We start from the raw sequence: 17,704 nt of genomic DNA on the forward strand, positions 1-17,704 counted from the left end.
AAAATGGTACACACTGCCTGTCTTCACATGGTCAAATCATTCGACATTATTCTCTACTCAGAAATTGTAAACAAAAATCATGAAATTAGGAGTAAACCTATATGGATAGGTATTTATCACAGAGAATGCCATTCCTACTGAGCAGTCTTTCACACTATGTAAAGCAGAGGACTTCTTTTACTCTGTTCAAATGTAATCTGGATATATGGATGGATATCTGCAAATTCACCTCCAGTTTACTGTCACTAGCCCTCATGGATATGAGAAACATGTAATTACCCCAACATATACTTGTTGTCATCTTTCAATATTCCTATCTGATAATTACAATTGGAATGCAAGGCTAAGCTTCTTAAGATCCTCAAAGACTGGTAACTTAGTAGGTGCTTATAAATCTTTAATGACCATGTTGCAACATTGGTCATGAAGTCCCTCTATCTGGCACAGCTGACTGCACAGGGTAATTCCTTTAGATCCAAGGAAGTCCTTAACCCTCTATATTCTGCACTAATCAGACCCTAAAGGTTCCTGACAGAAAATGTCATTTGCCAAAAGAACCTGAGCTAGCAGGAGAGATGAAACAGTTATTTTAAATCATGGCTTAAAATTCAAAAACAGGGATAGGTTTTTAAAACTGATCTTATATATTTAGAAATTGCTGGAATAACAGACTTTATGAAGTATATGACATCTGAAATTCAAATATGCCTTTATGTAGTGACTGCAATCTATAACAAATTTTCTAGAAAACCACAAAGTTAAGAAACAACATGACAGAAATACAATGCACAGTGATAATCTGCAAGTTCAGTGTTTGTGGATAGATATGAGACAAAGCAAAAAAGAAAAAAAGTGCAGTATCAGGGATAAATGTTAAATATGGACCTTAGGTACCACATTTGCTAAGACAACAGGTTTTGCATTTGCATGTTTTCTGAAGGATATGAATGCTGATGGTCTCTTGCCTGTCATCATTTAGTCACTAGTTTAGTCCTGAGCACTTTGCCAGAAAACCTCACATTTTACTAACAAATCAAAATATGAGGCAAAATCTTGCACAGTTGAAAGTCATAGGACAAAGCCCAAAAGGTAGTGTTGGGCAAAGTTATAAAATCAGAGACATTTGAAATGTGCTGTTATCTTATGTAACAAAGTTCCATACTGAATAATAAGTTTTGTATTACAATACATTTTTTGAAAGTTGTGAACTCTGAAACTCAAATATCTGTCTGACTATTACTACACCCAACAGTTTGATATAGCATCATAAAATTTTGCAAGAAACCGAATAAAACAATATCCAAAACTATGGACATTGCCCCTCCTGCAGTAACCCCCTACCACTCCAGCAGGAGCCTCCTCCCCAGCCAATCCAGTGTTCCATTACTTGGCTATTTCTCTTCAATTACCAGAAACACTGTTCAAACCTGTCAGTGTGCATAGCATTTTTCTTATCTACTTCTACAATGATTATAGATTTTGGGGGGATTCAGTAATCCTCCGTGTAGGACAAACAAAGTCCTACTCGGAGACTCCCGTCTAAGAGTTAGACATCAGCGCGTCATGCATATGCATGAGGGCATGCTGACTCAACTCCCAGGCTAACACAGAGCATGTAGGAGTGTAGGGGGCATGTCAGACTGCCGAGCAGTCCAAATATCCACGCCCCTGCAAGTGCCTAACTCTGCAAATGTCAGCAGATATGAGCGAGTCCGCTCAAATGTGTTTACCCCCAACACTACACTCTCCCACATTAAAAAGCCCTGTACAAATGAAATAAAAAGTAAAACAATTTTTTTTTATTATTCACCATATAGCTGCCCATATTTGCACGGGTGTGCCCATTGCTTAGCTACAGTTAGCAATTTCGACATCGAAGAGCATAATAACAAATGTATATGCAAATTAAGCCAAATAGCAATAGCATAGTGGTAAAGCATTCGCACAAAGAGGAGGCATTCCCGGTTCTAGTCCCCCCACTCCCCTTTCTGTTTTATGTTTTAAATTAGTATATAAAATAATTCCTGAGATATATGAATGAAATTTTAGTAAAAAGCATTGAAATGACCAATGTATTAGTGAACAAAATGTATATATATAAATATAAGAAGGTGAGCAGCATTAAGGATATTGACATATAATTGCCCATAGCTAAACAGTATTGTACCCAGCGCAATATAGTTGCCTATAGCTAAGCAGCACTTTACCTAGCGCAATATAGTTGCCCATAGCTAAGCAGCGCTTTACCTAGTGCAATATAGTTGCCCATAGCTAAGCAGCACTTTACATAGCGCAATAGGTTTGCGCGGATCTTTGCACCGCGCTAACCAGTGCACTGTAGGGCAATGTCGGGCAACGTGGAGCAACGTAGAGCAAAGTTGAGCAAAGTCACCTAAACACAGTCACAGCCCCTAGCCTGTCTGGACAGTAGTAAAATAAAAAGCAATGACAAGGCTCGAACTTGGGACATTGTGCACCATAATCAAAGTACTGAACCACTAAGCCATGACAGCTTAGCATAAACATGCACTGTTAACATACATATACTTATAAATGAAAGTTTAACCATTGCTAAGAAGGTTTGCTGTTAGCTGAGAATTTTCAAAAATGGCCAATCACAAATAAATGCAGGAAATGAGGCATATTTAAGCTCCATAGGTGGGAATACACGATATAACTGGTTGTAGCTCCCATCTGCAGTCAGAATGGCCGGTACTGGAGAGGGTACTTGCTTTTGAGCGCAACAGTGGGGCATCGAGGAGTCAAAATACATAGTTTGGCTCCTTGTTCACCATCATGAGTCAAGACTCCTGCAGGGCCAGTTCCAAGGGACAGAGTACAAAGCGGAGGCTTGGAACCGGTTAGCTCATGATCTCACCAGTGACACAGGCATCCCTCGGACTGGTGAGCAGGTCCGTCACCACCATGCAGACCTGAAGAGATGGAAGCAGGATCAACTGAACAGATGGATACAGGAGGCCTGTGACATGCAAGATGCCCCACTACTGAGTAGGTAGCCATGGAATGAAGTATGTAAGAAATGCTATTGTAGTCCATATAATGGATAGGTATGTCTCAATATCCCTTCATTTACTTCACAGCTGCAGGTGTCCGTGCTGCGAATCGGCAAGCCTATGCAGATAGGCTGCTAAGGCTGTGCCACCAGGCAGGTTAGTAATTATTCTGCATGTATTATTATATAAAATAAGTGAGAGAGCATGAAAAAGAGTGTTGTAACCCATTAATAAAGGTATAATAAGTCTTGAATAAAGTCTCTGCATGTACTGTAATTTAAAATAAGTGAGAGAGTGTGAAAAGGTGTTGTAACCCATTAATAAAGGTATAATAAGTCTGGAATAAAAGCATTCTGCATGCACCAAAATATGAAATGAATGAGAGAGCCACTACAAAAGTGTGTAATGTAATTAATAAAGGTATAATTCCTGGACTGTGTCCGTGTCACTTTCTTTGATATGTTGTTGTACCCTTGCATCATGGAAATAGTACATTTGTATTAAATGCTGTCAATCGACACTTGTGTAGGTCCATATAAAGTGGATGAAGGGAATGTCAGCAGCTCTTAAGCATATATACAGTCCTCAACTGTTGGTTCATGGCTAGCATGTACAGGTTAATCTGGCACATGAGTAGCTTCTGATTGTGTTCCCCACAAATGTCAGTGTGCTGCTAGAAATGCATGGGTCTGTGTAAATGTAGCTGATAATGTCACCTGAAGACAGCCAGATATGTAGATATATGAATATAAATGAAATGTATAAATACGTAGCAGTAATATCTGCATCTTGAACAGTTTGTATGTCAGATACAGGTCAGGTATATAAACAACTATCAAAACCCATGTTACAATTTAATGGACACTACCTAGTGTAATACATGTAGGGGATATATACTTGCAGTCAGTAGGAATGTACAGTAAAGTTCTAAGTATCTATAAGTTGTTAATGGAGTGATCTTTTTACACCCTACTTTATGGTCATAAATAATGCCATTCCACACCTAAATGGGTATGTGTAATCGGAATAACTTTGTTGGGACATATGTCCTATTGGTTCATAAATACCTGTGTGTACTTTGATGCATGTGCCCTGTTCACATACCACAATCGTGGTGGCCTGTTGCCACCAATCAACCCTGCATGCTGTTGGAATGCCCACTGTTGTTCTAAATATGCATGTGTTATGCTTGCTGTTCAACTGTTCGAATTCTTGTGTGTTGGGTTAATGAGAATACTACTGCATGCTGTTACAACTAATTTGGAATGCTGTTGTCTGTTACTAACCCATATTGTCATTAAATCCTGCTAAACATAGAATGTATGGGAAGGCTGGTCCCAGTGGTCCCTCCTCTCCCACCTCAGCTGGCGATGGCACCTGGCACCAGCATGTCCGGTGCCCAGCCCGGGACCTCCTCCTCCGGTGGCCCTGTGCCACCTTCAGGTGGAAGCACTGCAGTGGATGGGGCTCATCCCCCTGTGCAAGAGTGGCCGGAGGAGGGCCACCTATCACCCTCTGAACAGTCTGGGATGTGGTGCATAGGGAGATCAAGCATTCAGTCGCTGATCCTCTACGCCAGCTCGAGGCAAGAGTGGCATGACACATGGGTGAGCCTGCCTTCCTACGTGGCCATCAGCACAGCCACCCTCTGGGCGGTGAAGGTGCAGTGGTGACTGCCCATGGGTGGGGATGTCAGTTCCACTGTTGCCATCTGTGGGCTCATGGGCTTGCGAGTTCCAAACACCCTTCCCCGTCAATGGTGTTCACTCACCCCATGTGTCATATTCCGCCCCTGTATGTGTCTTGTTTGTCTTGTCTGTTTACCTCCCCAACCTACCTCCCCAAATATACCTACTTCCCCTACCCCACATACCACTCTCACCTGATTAAAAAAGGGGGGCAATCTGCTCCCCCAAAAAAATTACACCCCATACATAACTGCCCATTTTGCACACATGTCCACTGGACACATAAACTGAAATTTAATTGGCAGTACAACATACTTTGTTGTCCTCACCCCTCTCTCAGGGGTGGAAGGTTTCAAAAATTCCATCCAAATTATTAGTATATGCACAGCTGTTGCTGTTAAAGAAATGGGCAGCTATGGACCTTCCCTACACCCATCCTGCACATCCCGAGCTGTTTTACCTACTATCTTTCCCTCTTTGTGCCCCTTTTTCACCACTTTCCTATCTCCCCATTTTCTTTTCTTTCAAAGAAATTAGCGCGGGGGTTAGCGGGAGTAAGCACTTTTAAGCAGTAGTTAGTGGCCTTGCATGAATGTGCGCATGTGTGCACTTAGCTAAGTATTGCTAAGTGTCACACAAACCCATGCAAACCCACTTACAACTGCTTAAAAGTGCCTTAGTCACTCTGCATATGAGGGGCCTTGTTCTGCTCAGCAGCAAAATAAAACACCACTGCCAGGCTCGAACCCCGGACCTTGGACACACTACACTGCATGAAGTACCACTAGGCCACAGTAGATATACAGCAAGATGTTGCTGAAATATATATATCATGCATCAGAATGTCTGAATATAAAGGAAAGGTAGGAATGTCATAACACAAAACCTGTTCTGTGGAACTATACCAGCAGTTGTTGTGGAATTGCATTACATGATTGTGATAACAGAACCAGAAATTCCAGCAGTAAATACTCTTACAGCAGCACTTCACAACCCCCACACAGTATCATAGCAGGACAATTCCCACACAAATGTACAAAATACTAGTGTGTTCACGGTACAGCAAGGATGTGGGTAGGCATACTCAGTACTGGAATTGTCCAGTTTCATGAGCATCCTGTGATAATGTCAACAAAATAAAAAGCAAAAACACTGCAGAAGTGAGTACATTAATATCCACAGTATAGATGTACCCAAACAGTTCATGTGCCAAATGGAAACATCTCAATAACTACATATGTATGGCAGCTAATTGTAGATGTTGTAAAGAAACTCCATACTCCCATGTATCTTGTGTTAGCATTTCTAGGGGTGAGTACAATTTTACACTGTCAACTGTGTACTGGGAGAGGCAAAATTCAGGCCTGAGGACAACATACAAATAACTGGCTACACCCTAAGCAACATTTAGAAGAAGTATACCAACCTTCTGACTTACACTACAGTGTCCACAGCAAACAAGCACGGGCCCCACTTTGGAAAGCTGAAAGGCCTTTGCCTACCTGACCTAACAATTTATAGCATTGGGTTGCAATGACTGTGAGTACTGCAATTACCACACAGCAGGCTGCATGCAATTACCAAATGGTGGCCGCCAATTGGTGCAGAGGCCATCACATGCACATGTGCAGATGCCTCTAAAAGCAGGCTGTACTTGCTGTCCACACATGCAATCATTTCATTGCAGCCACAGAGAGAGAGAGAGAGAGAGAGAGCGAGAAAGCAAACTAGCGAGAAAGCCAGAAACAAAGAAAGAGAGGCACAGACAGACAGACATACACCAGCAACAACAACAGCAACAGCAAACAAAAATCCAAAGAATATATATATATATATATATATATATATATATATATATATATATATATATATATATGTAAAATTAAATTGTATTACTACACACATGGAACTTAATAATACAAACCCATACAAAGTAAAGGTATGTAACTGATATGTATTTACTGGCATGTAGTAGATGTTTTTGAAGAGTACTCTAAATACTTTGAATCATCCATATGTGGCAGCAGTGCGTATCTATGCACAGATGCCCTGCATCACTACTGCCATGGAGAAATCAGTGTGTAGGTGTGTGCAGTGGGATATGACTGTGATATATGTAGTTCAGCATTAAATGTCAAACATCTGATCCATGTTATTTCTATTTTGTACAGTAGTGTGTACAATGGTTGTTTGGGGGAGTAGTGAATACAGTTATATAAACAAGGATGTGATAGAGTAACAAATGCATGATAGTCATATTAATGTGTAGCTTAGCATTGGCAACAGCTGTACCAGGCTAGTATGATAATCTAGCATTTGCAGCTATATATACAACCTCTGATATTACTGTGTGCTCACATGTGACACCTGTTCATGTTGCAGCAAGGCCCAACAGGTCATCTGTGAGGTCCATGGACTTACAACAGTGTGGACCTTGTGTGTGTATGGCACACACATACGGAGAGATCTGTGTGTGTCAGATATATAAGCATCTGTACATGTGCATAGAGCAAGGGACATACTGCAACTGTTTGTGAAGGGTGGACATATATATGTTGCTGAAGGTTGTTATGTGCATACTTCTATGTAGGTTGTAGTGTGTGCCAAACAAGACAGCATACAGTGCTGGTATATAACATGTGGTGGTTAAACGCTGTGGGTATGAATTGTCAAGTTTGCAGTGTTACAGCCAGTGAAGCCTGCTAAAGCTACATGTGCTAACAACATCTTCAATGCATTCCGCACAACACTGTGCAATATTAGTACATAACAGTATACCTCACAACCTTCGCATAATTGATATTCCCACCATGAAAGGTGGACCGTATATGTGCCTATATGGCTATCTATATGTACACCAATGTATGTTCATATTTATGTGTTTATATATATATATATATATATATATATATATATATATATATATATATATATTGAGAGAGAGAGAGACAGGGTCATATTTACTGCGACAGATGGCTGGTGATAAAGCCATGGACCCAAGCTTAATGTTGAAACTGCATTGGCATCCCTCCTGGCAAAAACTCCATACCCATGAACTACCACATAGGTGGTAGTCTACTTAACACTGAAAGTGTGATAAGAGACCATGGGACACAGGTGGACTGCAGTCTCCCCTTCGATATTCACAGTGACACACTAGTCATGTAATCTGTCTACCTGCCACACCTCATCACAAAAGGTGTGTCATCCAGGGAAATATAGGTCAGTATTCCCCTCAACTCATCACACATAAAGCCCATTATAGAGTATAATGCCCCATGTGGTCTGTACCTCACAAGACATCCACAGCAACTAGTAATGAGAAAGACATACCTCACAAAGAGTAATACTAGCCTCAAACAGATGCCCTATGCAGACTATCTCACAAACCCACAACTACACTGTGTTGCATACCACCTACCCAGAGGTGACCTCTGCCTAACATACTAAGCTATGTAAAAACCAGAGTTGTTGGACATGCTGCATGTAAACAGATCATAATCTCTATGTGCTACATGCTCTAGGGACCAAAACCTTCTGACCACATTAAACAGCACATGCTGGAGGGATAGATTCCCATCTCAGAGACATCCCATACTCCAAAATAAACCAACTATCCATAGCAAACAAAGCACCTAATTAGCAGTCATCATAAATATTCATGAAGATTGTATGGGAGATAGTGAATATACCCAGGCAATCACCTCTGTGTCTCTGCATGACAGGGCCATGTGAAATGCAATGATCTGTGTGTCAAAGGCCAGTGTAGCATATGGATAGGCTTCTATAGGTCCCAGAGCCAATATCCTCTTACCTACCTATGAAGTGATACACACCCACATGTACTTATTGCAATAATTGCTATGTGAGTTTGACTGAGTGTGATGGTGAATGTGTTTGTGAATGTGTCAAAGTTTGGTTTATGTGTGATAGCTTAGTGGGAAACTGTTTCTGTCATGGTATTATGTGTCCTAGCTGTTATCCCAGCAAAAGATGTGTATACATTTGCTAGGCTGAAAAAGCAGTATGCCATACATTCTGACATAGTCCCTTGTTGTCGACTGGGCTGCCCATTGTAGGCCAAAGCAGTACATGCATGCTTATTGAATGTTACTGCTGGTGAATCCAACCCCTGTATGAACTGTAGTACTACCTGAGGCTGTATGCCTAAACAGCACAGTATGGTGTACGTCCACATTGATTGGAACCACTGTTCCATGTGTTCTCTGTAGTCCTCACAGATTACATACCTCAGGCATATGGTCTCATAACTACTGACACACAGTACTGTAAGTTACACAGGTAAAGGTCACCTGTGTTGCCATACCTATGTGTCTGATATGTATGTCTGATGTGTGTGTGTGTATGCCTGTACCATGGCCTCGGTCATATGTGTGTTACAGGATATAGGTGCATATCTAGCAACATGTATAGTGTAGTACAGCAGTATGCCACCTATATTCACGAATGTGCACATATGTTATGCAGGGGTCTGCCATCAACGACTAGTGTGGTATACCAGTGATACTGTCACTGGACTTTACAATCATTGCAATGGATTACACTTTTCATGATGCATTAGCATGATATATACCTCCTGTGTCTAGGTTGTGCATTGTGTCACATACAGTGTGCCATGTACTGTTGTATAGTATTACATACTGTTGTAAGTTTGTTGCTGTGCAAAATGTGGTTTGATATATAGAGTGTGCCAGGCACTGTCAGGCAGTTGTGGGTTGAGTACTGACATGTGGTTTTGAAAGTGTGTATCTTCTGACAGCCAGTAGGTTGCTATATATGGCAGTTAATTGATATCTGTACATAAGAAATATACGTGTGCCTCATGACTTCCTCACACATATTGTGTCATTGTCTTCCAGGGCTATGTCCCACCATCGTAATCCCACCTATAGCACGGCGGAGGAAGAGGTCATAACATCCAGCCTGGTGCAGTAGTATGCCCTGCTGTTCTCTAGAACCAGCCAGGACCAGCATGAGCGGACTGTGGCAAGAGTTTGTCCGTCGGATAAATGACATAGGCATGCATAACCAGACATATGAGCAGGTACGCCATCACAGCAGTGATTTAATTAGACATGTCCAGCAGCAAGCGTCTGATATCCGCAGACAGCAGCTTGCCACAGGTGAGGGGGGTAGCCATCCACCCCCCCCTCACCAGAGTGGAGGAGCTGCTCCTGAGCCAGGTGGCTCCTGGCCAACAAACCCAACAACTAACGTGTGTCATCATGGAGGTCGGAGTCACCCAGCAAGCTGGCATGGATTGTGCAGGTAACATGGCATAGCTGTAGACTACTGTTACCTCAATTGTTAGAGCATGCTTATGTAAGATGTGTACTGTGTAGTTAGATGATGTGGTGCCTAGTGTTGTGCAATGGTAATAATTAGGAATACGATCTGTATGCCTGTGACTGTCAACCGTTGTACTACTGTACGATTGCAAACACACAGTAGCAATGCAACACTTGTTGCCACTGACAAAGTGTCTCATATCCTTGTAGGTCCCTCTGGTGTGACAGCAAGGCAGCTGACCCATGCTGGTGAGTGTGTTCTACCTTTAATACTGCTAATTAAATGTGCATGTCATAGTGTCATAGGTGAGGAGTAGGCCATGTACATGTAACACACATACGCATAATGCAGGCTGTGCATGTTTGCTGTGAGACTATGCACATCCCAGTATTGTGGGTAGCTGCCTATAACACATACAATACACAAAGCATTCCACACAATTGTGGCAACACTGATATGGACATTGGATAGGCAGAGTTGATACACATGCACACAACATACACAACACTGTCATACGCAGTACACATTAACATGCTACACATGACGTATTCAGACGCCCGCTGTAAGGTCACACCACAGTATCTCACACTTCATCCACACAGCACACATAATATACCTGATGGGTAGATGCCTCACATGTGTCTGTGCGACACACTTTGACACATTACACATTCATGGTAGGCAATGCCCCCTATTGTGCACCTTACAAACCCATGTAACAACTGGCTGTGAAATGGTGAATGTAGCCATGGTACTGCATTTCCGGTACAGCATGGTGTGTGCTGATGTGGCACACATTAATAGCCTTGTGTGACAACATGATGCTGCACGATGGTGGCTCATGGTAATACATCCCATCCAGTTACAGTGACCACAGTACTACACATAGCATTACCTGCTATGCACCTCAGTGTTGTGTGTATGCAAACATAGGCATCTATACACAATATGCATAGCAATCACCATTTGTACAAAGTGACACTTATATGTCATGTAATGCTATTGAGTGTATAGGTCACATGACACACACTGTGTCTGTGTGATGTTTAATGTTGCAGCTGTGTTGTAGCATGCCATGTCATGTCTGGCACTGGCATGCTCACAATATGTCCTACACTCACCATAACCACTGTACAATGGACATGTTGAGCAATGGTATTCCATCAGGTTAACATGCACCACTCATCCTGTGTGTATACATAGCATGCATGTCCTAATCATGTGTCCACAATTATCTGCTGAAGACACAGATGCTCTAATCAGAAATGGATATCTATGTGGCACACAGATACACATCCGGTCATGGTATGTATACCTGTGAGAGATGGTGCACAGAACATTGCAGAGCTTACAATACTTGCACAGCACTGTTGTGTCCATGTACACAGTGCATTCCATGGTGAGGCCAATCACTGAACAACAACACACATGCATCAAAGACATGTATAGTGTTAATGGCAAGGGCTGTCAACACCCACACTGCATGCTGTTGTGAAACACTCGTCCTGCATGCTGACACGTGTGATATAACTGTTTGCCTTGTGATACTGTACCTCACCCTCACCCGCTATTGAGTATGTTCTGGATTGCTGGTGGTGTGTGTGTGTGTGTTTTACTGATGAGTGCATTTGTGTGCATGTGTGCATGTGTGCAAGTGTTCATGTGTGCTTGTGTGCAAGTGTTCATGTGTGCAAGTGTTCATGTGTGCATGTGTTCATGTGTTCATGTGTGCAAGTGTTCATGTGTCCATGTCTTCATGTGTGCATGTGTGAAAGTGTTCATGTGTGCATGTGTGCATGTGTGCAAGTGTTCATGTGTGCATGTGTGAATGTGTCCATATGTGCATGTGTGCATGTGTGCATGTGCGTCAACATCATGTACAGGTCGTAAAGTGTGTTTCCTGTCTCCCTCTCACAGGTGCTGACCTTGGGCTGGTTCACTGCAACAGGGAAACTGATGTCACCGGGCAAAACAGTGATACTGATGATAGGTGTGTTGAGGCACAGGCATGTCTGCCAGGGTCTGTCATTGGGCCACCAATCAACAGTACACAGCTGTCCACCCCATCCATGCATACAGTCATACTGCCAATACATCCATCACCAATGCTCATAGCTGAGGGACAGCATACAGTTGGCATTGGCCAGGACAGTGTGGTATCCATGGTACATGCATCCCAACACAGCAGCCATACCCAGATGTCTGGAAGGGTACCACGTAGGCAGATGTCCAGGGGTTCCCGTAGGAGCACTGCTGCTCATCATGCCACTGGCAGACGTGCCACAGGTCTGACAACGTCATGCATGTTTCAGGCTGTCATGGAGGCACAGGCACGTATGGAACGGTACACCAGACAGGGACTAAGGGCACAGAGGGCACATAACACTGCTGTCATTGACAGTATCCATGACCTAGCAGGTGCCATCCGTCATTACACAGAGGTCACTGATAGACGTTGGGGAGAGACATTAGATATCCTTCACAATGTCATATCCATGTGTCAGGACAGTGCGAGACAGTTGAGTTATAAACGTGGACATATGCCAGAAACATCAGCAGGTGGCAGTCACCACGGACGTCCCTCAAGCCACAGTCATTCCCGTAGTGCCAGTACCAGCCCCAGCAATGTTGAGGGTGGGCTGTCCATAGAACATCCTAGAGGACCACGTGCACGTGGCTCTGGACAGTCCCAGCAGAGACCTGTATCCAGTGTACATCCATCCACCTCTGGGGATAGTACCCAGTCTGGCTTAGTACCTGATAGTGTCAGTAGGATCCCTGCCAGGCACAGGTACTGTATCCATGGCCAGAGACAGTGATCTGTGAAGCCTCGCAGGTACAGCCTGTGGCTCTCTCACTAATACCCGTATATGGCAGCCACATGGTGGAACTGTGTGCATGCAGACACACACACATACTCCAGACACCTAGGGCTAACACATACCCACACACATTACATCAACATTGGCCCATTCCAGTATTCTTGCCCCCCTCACACACACACACACACACACACACACACACACACACACACACACATACATGTCGATTGGATGGCTCACTGTAGGCCTCTGGCAAACCAACAACACACCCTGTGCATATGATGAAACCTGTGCCGCCTCCTGTCATCTGTAACATCAATGCAGGAACAGGCTACCATGGTGCTGATGCACAGGGCATCTTTATAAAAGTAAAGAAATGTTAGGATGTTGTCAACAGTATGAGGGTAAGGCTACTGAATCCAATACAATCGCACTTTATAAGCACTTACACGAGTGCATGGATCATGCAATCCCTAACAAAACCAAGATGCTATCCTTCAAAAAAAGGAAGACAATCTGGTGGTCCCCTGCCATAACAAAACTCTACAACAGAAGAAAGAAACTTGCAAAAAAGAGTAAAATTCGATGATTGGAGGAACTCTGTGGTCAGCCTCAGTAAAAAGCTGAGATCCCTCATAAAATCCTCCAAAGCTAGTTATGAAAACAAAATTGCCACTGATTCTAAAGACAGCCACAAAGCATTCTATAGCTATGTCAAGAATCTCAATGGCAACACTCAGATCTGCTCTGAGTTACAGCACAATGGCACTAAATATACAGCACCAAATGATATTGCCAACATCCTGGCAGATAGGTTTAGTGCTAACTTTACCCCTCTCTCATCCCCTAAAGGGCCCATCTCTATACTGGAAGAATGCAAAGTTCCTGTGATCATGGCTGCACAGGTAAAAAAGCACACTCTCTAAAGCCAAGAACACAGCATCCATGGGACCTGACAACATCCCAGGCTGCATTCTACATGAACTACAGAACGAACTGGCACCCCACCTAAGCACCATGTTCAGTCATAGCCTCACCTCAAGCTTTGTGCACTCTGAATGGCGCACAGCAACAGTTATCCCACTCCACAAAGGGGGAGCCACCATGGCCCCTGGGAACAACTGCACCATTAGCCTGATGAGCCTGGTCTGCAAGGCTATGGAACGTATCATCATGGAACTTATAAACAATGACATTGGTAATCTCCAAACTCTGGACCCTACCCAGTTCAGGATTGTAAAAGGCAGATCATGTCTCCTAAACCTGATAGACTTATTTGAAGCAGTCACCAAAGTCGTAGATGAGGGTAAGGTGGTTCACACAGCCTGTCTAGATCTCACCAAAGCTTTCGACACCATCCCCCACTCTGTAATTATAGATAAACTCACTAAACTAGGTATAAATCCCTATATCACAAGATGGATTGCCAAATGGCTCACTGACAGAACCCACACTGTGAAAGTAGCAAACTCTAAATCCAACTTCAGACCAGTGACAAGTGGAGTACCACAGGGTTCAGTTGAAGGTCCTGTCCTTTTTGGTATCTACTTCTCTGAAGTACAGGCTAACACAGAAGGTCTTTGGCTAACAAAGTTCGCAGATGACCACAAACTAGGAGCCATAATCAAAACTCCTAATGATGTGGACATCCTACAAAAGAGCGTCACTGAGACATATGCCTGGTGTCAAAGCCATGGCCTCAAGCTCAATGCCAAAAAGTGCATTGTCATCCCTTTTGGTAAAAATTCTGTTCCCATGCATTACCACATTGGCAGTAGTCTGCTTAACACTGAAAGTGTGATAAGAGACCTTGGGACACAGGTGGACATTAGTCTCTCCTTTGATAATAACATCACCACGGTAGTCAGGAAATCCTTCTACATGGCATACCTCATCAAAAAAAGGTTTCTCATCCAGGAAAAAAGAGATAATTGTTCCCCTCTACTCATCACTCATTAGACCCATTATAGAGTACAACGCCCCTTTTGGTATGTACCTCACAAGACATCTACAACAACTGGAAAGGCTGCAGAAATACCTCAAAAAGAGGATTACTGGCCTCAAACAGATGCCCTACACAGACCATCTCAAAAACTCCAGCTTTACTCTGTCCCATATCACCTACTCAGAGGTGATCTCTGCCTAACATACAACGCTATGTCAAACCCAGAGCTGTTGGACATGCTCCACTTAAAGAAATCCCAATCCCTCCGAGCTACATGCTCTAGAGCCCTAAACCTTGTCACCACAATAAACAGGACATGCTGGAGGGATAGATTCCTGTCCCAGAAACTTTCCATACTCTGCAACAAACTACCTATCTGTATCAAACAAAGCTCCTCATTAGCACTCTTCAAGAAAAATCTTGATGATTGGATGGGAGATAGGAAATTCACCCCGGGGATCACTTCTGTGGCTCTGCTTGACAGGGGCACAGAAAAATAATTTTCTTGGGTGGCAAAAGCCAGGGTACCATTTGGCTAGGCTTATATATGCCCTAGGGCCAATAGCCTAGTACCTACCTATGAACCTATGAACCTATAGCCTGTTATAGGTCCCTAACCATGTCCCAAGACTCACACTCCATGTTTCTAAGCACCCTGGAGAATATTAAGGTCCAACCTAACACTCTCATACTGGGCAACTTCAACTACCCCACCATTAACTGGGAAAACTACTCATGTACCAATACACTTGCCCATCATTTCCTGGCATTCATTAATTCCAATTCCCTGGACCAGCTCATTCTTACCCTCACTACAGGTAGCAATATCCTTGACCTGGTCATTACTAACATGGGTGACTGTTGCTCTACACCAATACTCAACTCCTCCCTGGTTAGATCCAACCACTGAATAATTACCTTGGAAATCCACATCCCCCTACCCACCCCCTCAGCAAAGGTAACCACCATGAAAAACTTCTCCAAAGCTAACTTTGGGCTCCTAAAAACAGAGGTGGCTAACTTCCCTGCACCCATGCAATTGGGAATAGTTGCATGACCGCCGAACCATACACCAATGCACTGTATGAACACGTACATAAATGCAAGGATCTCGCCATACCCAATATAATCAAGATGCTCTTCTCCAAAAAAAAAGGAAGCCAATCTCGTGGTCCCTGCCATAGACAAACTCTATAATAGAAGGAGGAAACTGATGCAGAATAAGGTGAAGTACCAAGATTGGAAAAACTCTCTTATCAGTCTCAACAAAATGTTGAGATCCCTCATCAAATCCTCTAAAGCTAGCTATGAAAACAGAATTGGAGCAGATAGTAAAGACAACCACAAGGCCTTCTATATTTATGTGAAGAATCTCCATGGTAATACCCAGATTTGCTCTGAGCTACTGCAGAATGGTAATCCTATACCGAGCCAACAGGTATTGGCAATATACTGGCCGACAGATTCAGTGCCAACTTTACCCCTCTTCCCCCCCCAAAGGACCAATCACAATACCAGTAGATTGCCAGGCACCCAGTATTACTGCTGCAGAGGTTAAAACAGCACAGTCCAAGGCCAAGAATACATCTTCTATGGGACCTGACAATATCCCTGGGTGGGTTCTACATGAACTACAGAGTGAACTGGGACCTCACCTGTGTGCCTTGGTCAATCACAGCCTTACCTCAGGCTTTGCCCTTACCAAATGGCACACTGCTACAGTCATCCATCTCCACAAAGGAGGAGTGACTGCAGACCCTGGGAACTATCGACCCATTAGCCTGATGAGTCTGATATGCAAAGCTATGGAATGTATCATCATGGACCTAAAAAACAAGGATATAGGGAATCTCCAAACTCTGGATCCCACACAGTTTAGCTTTGTGAAGGGAAGATCATGCCTGCTCAACTTGGTTGACTTCTTTGAGTCAATCACCAGAGCTGTGGATGAAGGCAAGGTGGTTCATACATTCTACCTTGATCTGGCCAAGGCCTTTGATACCATTCCTCACTCAGGAATCACAGAAAAACTCACTAAGGTAGGCATGAACCCCTATATCGCTAGGTGGGTTGCAAACTGGCTCACAGGTAGAAACCACAGTGTGAAAGTAGCTGACTCCAAGTAAAACTGCCAACCAGTCACAAGTGAAGTCCCACAGGGTTTTATCCTGGGTCCTGTCCTGTTTGGTATCTACTTCTCTGAAGTCCAGGCCAACATGAAGGGACTCTGGCTGACAAAGTTTGCAGATGATTGCAAGTTGGGAGCTATTATTACTTCCCCAAGTGAGGTTGACATCCTACAGAAAGGCCTCACTGAGACCAACGACTGGTGTCAGAACCATGGCCTTAAGCTCAATGCCAAACAATGTGTCATCATCACTGCTGGGAAAAGCCCTATTCCATGAATTACCACAGTGATGGTAGTCCACTGAACACAGAAGGTGTTATAAGAGATCTGGGAACAAAGGTTGACAGCAAGCTCTCTTTTGACCACCACATTGCCATGGTGGTCAGAAAGTCCTTCTATCTGTCTCATCTCATTACTAAGGGTTTTGCATCCAGGAAGAAATAGGTCATTGTCTCCCTCTATTCTTCCCTCATTAGCCAAATTGAGTACAATGCCGCATTTGACATGCACCTCATTAGACAACTGCAACAACTGGAGAGTCCGCAAAAATACCTCACAAAGATATTCCTATGTCTTAAACATTTGTCCTATATGGACCGACTCAAAAAACAACTATTCTCTGTTTCATATTGCCTACTTAGAGGCGATCTCTGGTTGACTTACAAAGCCATGTCTGACCCATCTCTGTTAGAAATGCTAGATCTAAAGAAATCCCAATCACTCCACACTACATGCTCCAGAGACCTCAACCTCATTACCACAATCAACAGAACGTGCTGAAGGGACAGGTTCATAAT

This window comes from Protopterus annectens, chromosome 15.part0 (genome assembly GCF_019279795.1).
Source record: "Protopterus annectens isolate FY-2018-M chromosome 15.part0, PAN1.0, whole genome shotgun sequence".
Classification (NCBI taxonomy): Eukaryota; Metazoa; Chordata; order Ceratodontiformes; family Protopteridae; genus Protopterus; species Protopterus annectens.